Source organism: Saccostrea cucullata, unplaced genomic scaffold (genome assembly GCF_032062105.1).
Source record: "Saccostrea cucullata isolate Sc308-1 unplaced genomic scaffold, CSIRO_AGI_Scuc_v1 ctg2886, whole genome shotgun sequence".
Lineage (NCBI taxonomy): Eukaryota > Metazoa > Mollusca > Bivalvia > Ostreida > Ostreidae > Saccostrea > Saccostrea cuccullata.
Genome location: NW_026938034.1, coordinates 70,934 through 78,955, shown reverse-complemented (window position 1 = coordinate 78,955; position 8,022 = coordinate 70,934).

Sequence of the window (8,022 nt, the reverse complement as noted above, 5' to 3'; positions counted from 1 at the left end):
TCTCTTCCGCTTGTCTGATTCTTTACTTTTTGTCCCCCGCTTGAAAAGTGGGGGATATCAATTTGGGTTTGTCCGTCCGTCCGTCCGTCCGTCCGTCTTTCTGTCTGTCTGTAACGATTTCGTTTCCACACGATATCTCGAGAACCCTTTGAGCTTTTGCAATGAAATTTTGCACAGCAACTCCCTATGGACTAAAGAAGACCCCTATTGATTTTGAGGTCAAAAGGTCAAAGGTCAAGGTCATAAATAAGCAAATTCTCTCTGTTATAACACTTTCGTTTCCACACGATATCTCTAGAACCATTTGAGCTATCGCAATGAAATTTTACATAACAACTCCCTGTGGCCTAATAAAGACCCCTATTGATTTTGAGGTCAAAAGGTCAAAGTTCGAGGTCGTAAATTTATACATTCTGTTTGTGTGTTACACTATCATTTCCGGGCGATATTTCAAGAAGATTATGAGCTTATGCAATATAATTTTATACCAAAACTCCCTAGGACCTCTCTCACCCCTCTCAAAGTGCCCCGCCCGTTTGTTTCATTAGTATTTATTGTATTACATGTCGCTATTTTTAGCACAGGGGCATGAGGAGAGTTATTGCGTATAAAACAGGTTCTCAGCGGACTTTATGTTCTTATTACATCTATTAGAACTGTTTTATAAAGGCTAAATAAATCAAACACCATGGACTGTGTAAAATTTTGACAATACCGAACATGAATATATACATGTATGTGACTTCAGTTCTGCATATACTTCATCCTAACTTAAGCGATTCCGTGGTGTAGTGGTATGTCTCTCGCTTCACATGAGAGAGGTCCCGGGATCGAATCTCGGCCGAGCCCCCTTTTTTTTTAAACTTTTCTTTTTTTTTACTAAATGATAGTATTCAGCATATGAAATGAAAAATTTATGAGGTCATAAAATCATTATTACAGTGTGATAAATATTCCATATAAAAAAAAGAATCTTCTATACACATAATAAAGAATAAGCAATCAAATCTTTATATGCATATTGACATAAATGTATTTTATTTGCTTCAGTATACATGTATACTTTTAATAATTCTACAAATTCAGTCAGGGGGATCCGACTTTTTCCCTAAGCGGGGGACACGAATTCTCTGAATTAGCTTGTTATCTAATGTTCCTTTAAAGGATTTCATTGCAAACACACACACACCCTCTCTCTCTCTCTCTCTCTCACACACACACACACACACACACACACACCCTCTCACACACACACACACACACACACACACACCCTCACACACACACACACACACCAAAAAAATATAATAAATATCAAAAAATACTGTTACTTTCCGTTAACAAAAACACCTATACAACTTAAAATGGTATATGATATACAAGCAGCTAATTATGAGAATCTGTCACCCACGCTTAAAAAAAAGAAAAAGCATGCGCGGATCTATACTTTAAGAAAGGCGGGTGGAACCATAGGGAGTTGTGGTAAAACATTCATTATAACAAAAGCTCGAAAACTTTTTGAGATATAGTCCAAAAATATTTTTTTCCACAAAGATAGAATATGATGAATTTACGACTTTGACTTTTGAACCTCAAAATAAATAGGAGCCTTTCCATAGGGGGTTGTGGTATAAAAAATTCACTACAAAAAAATAAAGATTTCTCAATATATCGAGCGGAAAGGAAAGTGCTAAATAAGGCAATTTTTTTTACCTTGACCTTTTGACCACAAAATAAATAGGGATCTTAGACCCTAGGATGTTGTGTAAAATTTCATTGCAAACGCTTAAAGGCCTCTTGAGAAAAAGTGTTACAGATAGACGTATGGACAGACAGACCGAAATTAATACCCCTCACTTTCAGTGAAAGCGGGGGAGAAAAGAAAATACTTACTGCCATGACGTGCCCGATACTCGGACAACGCCCACACTCTGTCTGTCTCCGTTTGACGTTCAATGATGGAGTGTTCTCTTACTCCTAAGTCATCCCAGCCTTGTTAGAATGATATACAAATGTTCAAATGATTTCAAACTTCTGTTTTTATATGAAATACCATATTGATTTTTTCTAAAACTTAGCTCTTTCTATTATCATTTACCAGGCATGACTTCGTGGATGTATGTGAATGTCCTTGTGTTTCCAAGTGCTATTCTTCTAACTGTGGTCAGTGAGGAATAATCTGTTATAAAGGGGAGAAATGGATTTAAAAATTGATAAGAATTTTTGGCATGTATTTACGAACAAATAATCTACCCACTTGCATCAGAGACGGTAAGTATGGTGGTAGGTGGGGGAATGAAAATAATTACTCTGTTCCAAGGTGTTCTGTAACTTATCAAGTGTTAGATCTCAAATGGCAGACTTTTTACTTTAAATGTACACATGTACCCCCATCCATTTTTTTCAAATAAAGATACTAATTAATTTCAAATGTTCCTTGAAAGGCAGGTTGTCCCCCGCCCTTCACTTTTTGTTGCAATATGGTCAAATCAGGGATATGTTGATTCTTACACCCTTCCAACTCCAATATCAATATATAGGATTTTCGAGTTTGTAACATTTCATTTTCCCTTTTTTCAGGTAAGTTGAATTTTTTCTCTGCCCTCCCCCTTTCATAAACAATGCTACGTTCCTTCAGAATCAATGCTTTACGCCGTTTTCATTGCTTACAGAATTTACCAGATTATTGGCATATTCACCCTTAAGCTTTTCATAGATATAAACATATTGTACATATTTGAATATTACCCAGCAGTATAATTTTTTAAAATGTACGCACAATGCAACAATTTATGAAAGTTTACGTATAACATGTATAAACTTAATAAAAATTGAACGACTTTATTGACCTGTCTGATACTTTTTTTACCTTTAAAATTAAACAATGAAGGAAAAGTGAAAATTCAGATAAAAAATAGCTCAAAAGATACTTACCCATTATATGCTTTTTTGTGTAAAATAGGTCACCAACCTTATACATGTATGGAACGCAGTTTGTGATATAAAAAAAATGTGCATTAATCATCAAATCCATTGTTTACGTCAAACCAAATTTAAAAATGGAGTGTAGGTTTTTTCAACACAGAAAAAAACAAAGTAATAGATTACAAGTCTATTATTACTTTCCGATTCAATATAATGTACTTTTGGCGAAAAAAATGTATCTAAAACGAAAATGTGGGGATGGAAATTAGGGGGTGAAAACGAAAATCTCAAAGTAAGCTTTGGGTATCCTAAAAATAAACATGCTTATATACATATGAAATTTGCAGCAGATGTACTTAATGTACTTTGTTTACAATCTGCACAGTGTCCTTTTATGACATAATTAAGAAAACAATGGCTTCAGAGTAGTCTTGATATACAAATATTTCCATTTCTATTTGTTTTCTCTGTGGTTACTCTGAAAGTTAGTGGAGTTGATTTCTTGATAATTCTACCGGAATGTAAATTAGGCAGATCGAAAGGTAAGGAGCTAAAGAGGCCTAATACGCATGTAAATTGGGCAAGGACTACCGAAATTGACATGGGGGACCTCTTGTAATTTAAATCTATTAATCTGCATTTTTTCAAATCTAAATCTACAATTCTATTTCACAATGAAATGGAAATATAAGGAATCACTGATTACTTAGTATTTAGTATAGTATGCCAGGTACACCAACGAGAGTGGGAAAACGTGGGATGCAGGCATTACGGGCTTTTGATATCAATTATATCTATTAGAAATGCGGGTTTCTTACGTACCTATATATTTATTTTTTCATATGTGTAATATGTACATGTGATATGTGTGAAAGTTTTGATTTAAAAAAAAATATCTATTTTTCAATATCGAGAAACAATTATACAATTTTACTGATCCATTACATTAAAAGTGATAGAACAAAGTTCTGATATGATGATATTCCTCTGATCTATCATCAAATTCTGACAATTTCATTCCACCATAGATTGCATTCTAAACAGTCCCTCGATTGTATCGTCTATAGACTGATAAAGAGATGTTTTACTTTCATAATTCGGACGACATAGGAGTAGAAGTAGCAGCCAATTAATAATGAGAGAAATGACTCTCCAATATGCCAACCCGCATTAAGAATAGGGAATACCAATCATGTTACACACATATAGGCTAATATATATTTTATTAATTAAATAATTAGATTTTTTAATTAATTTTATTAATTTTTTAATACATTGAAATTTTTAATTCACCGTAAGAATAATTTTTTATATAATATTACAAATAATTTACTTACTTGCATTAAAAAATTACGAAACAAGCATTATTTTATCAATATAAATAATATTAAAAATAGCAAAATCTTACTTCATGGGAGGTTACTCCAGTTTTGGTTTTGTTCGTTGCTGTCTTTGCAACGTTCCATAAAGACATAGGATGTGATTGGTAGGGGAGCATTGAATCGGTGCATTCTACGCCGTAACATTTCATATTTCAATCTCTGCAAAAATTCCCCACAAAAGCTTCCTGTTATTTTTATTTCTACCCATCCATTGTGATGATGATTTCTACCTTGATATTTGCTTTGGTACATAATTTAATAGTTCTACAAATCCGGCGAAGGGGGGTGGGGTCGACCCTTTCAATCTGAGCATCCTCCCCTTCTCTCCTTCAGCGAGGGATACAAATTCTCTGAATTAGCTTGTATTATTTTTTTTTCCTTTTTCGTTGTTGTAAAAACGTTCAACGTTTCGACTTTTTGTTATGCTTTTCTTATTTTTTTTTATTTTTTTTTTTTGTGACCCCCACTCCACAACTCACTATCTTAGCCAGTAAACTGAAAAAATTACTAAACACGAAAAGCGCTTTACAGGCACATTTTTCTTTCAGTGACTCCAAGAAGAGTTGCAACCCTTTGGTTGTATTGATTTCATACACGTTTTTTTTTTTGAAATAATTTCCGATACTCAAAATAAAAGATCTCAATTTGTAAGGTTTTTTTACTACATATAAAGATAGGACTTTCCTGTAAATTATACAATTCAATAAATTATACAATTCAATCAACTACATTTCAAATTATACTCTATATAATTAAAAAAAAAAAAAACAACAAGAGGCCTAGGGGCCACATCGCGCTCATCTGAGCAAAGCGGCTAGGAAATAGCACAAATCAGATCATATACTCAGTATTACTTGAGAATGCCTTCATATTAATACAGCATTCCCCATTTTAAAAAGGTGAGTTATTTCCCCTAAAGGAAACTCTTTTACTGTGTTTAATACGCATGCGCTATAAATAAAGTCACTTCCGCGGACGTTCTTGATGTAAACATGTTCATGGTGTAATGCCTTTGTCATATGGAAAAATGTTATTGTGTTTGTGAATATAAAGAAATCTTAACTGATTCGTTTTATTTTTAAATTGCCCACTCATAGTCTCTTTCTGGATTTGTATTAATCTGTATAGTAGTATAATAAGGCACTGTGTGACACCTCCCCCCCCCCCTCCTCTTACAAAAAACAAAAAAACGAAAGAAATTACTGATAAAATGCTAATACATATTCGAATAAGCCTATTTTTATTTGAAAAAAAAAAAACAAAAGCTAATTTTCGGTAGTTGATGTTCTGCAGACGGATCATCATTATTTACAAAATGTGCAGAACTAATATAAGAATTTTCAGTTATAAAGTTTTTACGAATTAATCTAGCCTGCTGCAGCCATATATATTTTCTTCTCTGCATCTCTAGGAATTTTTCGGAGACTGATGACATGTCCATCTACAGTTTTACCTCTGAAATTGCTGCATATACATCAGTAGTTCGTCTTCCGCGACCGATACCAAGAAACTGCGTTTTTGCTCGATTGTATGACATAACATAGAACTTTTTACTTACAAAAACAGATTTGGTGACAATTAGAGGCCTGTTTCATTTGAATTAACAGTGTTTCCAGAATTTTTTTATTTGTAAAATAATTGATTCACTGTATAGTATTAAAACTTTGAATGGAATTCTAAATGAATAAGTTAATCTCATGTGCTCATGTAACGAAGAAAGACTAATTAAAATAGCATCGTCCTGAATTCGTGTTACATATGTCGTATAAAGTCTGAGCTGCATTTAATCAAAGTTTTAGTGTAGGATCTAAGCATAAGTACATGTATATTCCCGAGTAAAATACACATTTTGTTTTAGATCAGAGAATTGACAGCAGAAACACGGAATTGATACAATTTTCTTGCGTATTTCTCGTTAATTAACGGAAAACATTCTTTTCTCAAGTGTTATTTATGTTTCTAAAATCCTTCAGTGTAAGTACATGTATTTATTTTTATAAGGTAATATTTTTTTGCAAAGGGTGTAAAAAAGAAGATCAGAGAGAGAGAGAGAGAGAGAGAGAGAGAGAGAGAGTGACTCATGAAACCCAGTGTAATTGACATACATGTACATCTGTGAAAAAATATATGTACCGTAATTATATTGAATTCACAATTAATAATTCTAATAATTTTTAATTTCCACAACTTTGGTTCATATTCAACTGTTCAACCCATTTACACATTCGTTCTCTGTACCTGTACGCACGAAACCCTCGTACATCACCTCAGTGTCAATCAAATTCGCATTTGAAAGTTGATTTGAAACATTCTTATGGTCAGTTCTGAGTTCAAGTGTGTAACACACTCAACTGACATAAATTCATCTTCCCGGTTTCACCACAACGCTTATTAAAAACTTACGTGTAATATGTAAATTATCCTTTTTAAAGTGATCTCTTCAGAAACAGACTTGTTAAAATTTTCCTTTAGGATTTGGAATTTTTTTCATACTCATAAATGTAAACACTTTCAGAAAATTACAAATTTCATAAGTAAATAATTCTGATTATTTCATTAAAATTAATAATTATTTATGGCCCATAAATATCACAGGCGTAGTCACAAACTTAAAAGTGGGGGGGGGGGGGGGGGGCTCAACTCAAGAAATTCTTTGACAAGCAAAAAAAAAAAAAAAAAAAAAGGTCATAAGAGGGCACCAGCATATAGTACCTAAGTTTTCTGTTGTATTCTATATATTGCCAACCCTCCAACATGTAATATCCATGGGCGAATACAGGATATGTAATACAGGGGTATGGCATGAAATAATATTAGTCATATCACACTTTGAATGGTGGGGCCTAGGGGGCGAAGCCCCTGGAAGCTCCCGAGTTTTCGTGTAATTTAATAGTAAAACCTGAAACAAAATTAGTGGCACTGGTTAGATATGTATCAAAGTAAGGCATTAAAAATATAAATCATATCATACTTTAAAAATTTCAAGGGTGTGCGTCCCTCATGCCCCCTTAAATCAGCTAGCCAAAGTGATATCAAACCATTGTCTAAGCTGAATGAGAGGATTTCAAATAGTGTTTTTAAAGTTGATTGACATTCATCACAGGTATACCGAAATCAGAATCTCCAATACTGCAGCTATCTTGTAGAAATTACCTATTTTGATGAGATTTGGATTGACTAGAATTCTTTAGTACATATTATGTAAAAATGAAAGAGTGCTAATGAATCAGCAAAATTAAATAATTAAAAATCCGGAGGTTTGACAAAACTTACTTTGTGACTGTACATGTATGTGTTATACAAGAAATGGGATACAGCAAATAAATAATGACTTTCAGATGTACAAGGGGTACTTGTGATTCTCATTTAATTTTGTTAGATAACAGATGCTGAGTGAAACAGAAACGTCTAAACTTAAATTTATGACCCACACTCCCTATCCCAAACTGACGAACACAAGAGGTCTTGACAGATTTAATTACTATATTACATTACTATTTTATACAACTATTACTTCAAGAGAAATGCTTACTCAGTTGTTGTTGAAAATAAAAAAAAAACTGCCATAAAATGAGGTTTAATATTATTTTAACATAGCTGTGATTTTGTTCTACATTAATAAGTGGGGGGGGGGGCACAGGCATATTCTTGCCCCCCTCCCCCCCAAGATCTGAAAGTGGGGGGTGGGGGGCTAGTGCCCCCGCTGTCCCTTTGT